Below are 1,605 nucleotides of genomic sequence, written 5' to 3' on the forward strand. Positions count from 1 at the left end.
TTCTCTTGCTCCTGTGGCAAATAAGGATCTTTCTAAGGGAAACTCTGGTGGTCAGATCAGGAGTCTTCCTTTGCCCTTACCAGCCTTCTGGATCTAATTAGAAAATTTCTCCACGACAGGGTCGACCCAAAGGTATCTTCCTGAGTGGGACTTCCCTAGCTCCCCACTGCCTGGTATATTGAGGGACCCCACAGTGGAGCCAAGGTGAATGCAAGTCTGATCAAGATAAAATGTTGCTCATCAGCTTCAGTCTCAGTGTTCAGGGTGGCTTGGGACCAAATTACCTGGACCTCAGCCTAGAATGGAGTCGCTGCCACCCGACTGGCCTGGAAGTTCAGGCTCTTCCTATAAACCTTCCCTTCTTGCAGCAACAGGCAAAAGTGCTGGTTTTGCCTTGAACCTCACTCCATTCTCCCCAGCAACCCTGCCTCATGACCCAGTCTTGTTCCGGGTCCGAGCCAGCCCACTGAAATGAGATCTCCATACCTAGCTGGGTCTTGGAGTCTTTGCAGTGCCAGATCCTGGTCCATTCCTGGAAGTTTGCCGTCTCTTGCTGTGAATGGAAAGAGCTCGCCTAATTTAGAACAATTCCACGTGAGCTTTCACACACATCACGCCTCCTCTCCCTGCAGCTGGGACAGATGTTGCTGGCACAGGTGTCATCTCAACCACACCTGAGCCTACTAATCACCTTTAAGCACCGTGTCTCAAACACCTAACCCTGAGTCAGTCACTGCACCCTGTGGTCCTCTTCGCTACAGACCCAGGGTGGCCCCCTATATCCAGCTTGCTTCGCACCAGCATGAAGCTTTTCAGATATCTGCAGACAAAATTCTGATCCAGCCTAGTCTGTAACTGTTTAGTATTGACCCCAGATATCAGCAGTAAATGTATCTCATCTTCCAGGGATGTAGAGAGAGGCAGGAATCCCTTGAAGATCGTGTGAAGAGCTCATTCCTTAGCTCTTTCCAGATCTAATCCCTGACTTCACTCTAACTGGAATGGAAACCATTCACTCTCCAGCTGGGATATTGTGAGCAAACGGTTGTTCGAGGCCTTTGGCAAGAGTTACTGGCACTCTTTCTAGCTCGTTTGTGGCTATCAAATTCCTGACTCAGCCCACTTGTCACTACTTCTTGACAAGTCTGCATTTCACTGTGGGCTTGTTACCATCCCCCTTTCAGTAGTAAACACCATCCTGTGCAAGAAATGAAGCTACCCCTCAATTCAAGAACCAGGGTTCTTTGGTCCCCTGGTCCTTACATCCAGCTCAAAGAAAATTACTGGAAATGGCAGGGAGAAATGTAAAAGCCCATAGTTGCTGGAAAAATATCCAAATAATGCATTCTTTTTAGATAAGGAGGTTTCAATGGCAAAATGTCAGGAAATTCTACAAAGCCTTCTTCAGCTCTAAAGCTAGAAAAAGTATGATGTTCTTGGGAGGTGACGAGCTTATGTTCATTCTCCAAAAGAAAACTACAGTTAAAGTCCCTGTGGCGTCAACATAGTTCACATTGTCCACAGCAGGTATATTTTATTAAAAGAGAACTAGAACTTGGCTTTTAGCTGAGTTAAAATATAGGCTCTGAAGCTCAGATTCACCAA

Source organism: Galeopterus variegatus, unplaced genomic scaffold (genome assembly GCF_000696425.1).
Source record: "Galeopterus variegatus unplaced genomic scaffold, G_variegatus-3.0.2 Scaffold3807, whole genome shotgun sequence".
In the NCBI taxonomy this organism is placed as follows: domain Eukaryota; kingdom Metazoa; phylum Chordata; class Mammalia; order Dermoptera; family Cynocephalidae; genus Galeopterus; species Galeopterus variegatus.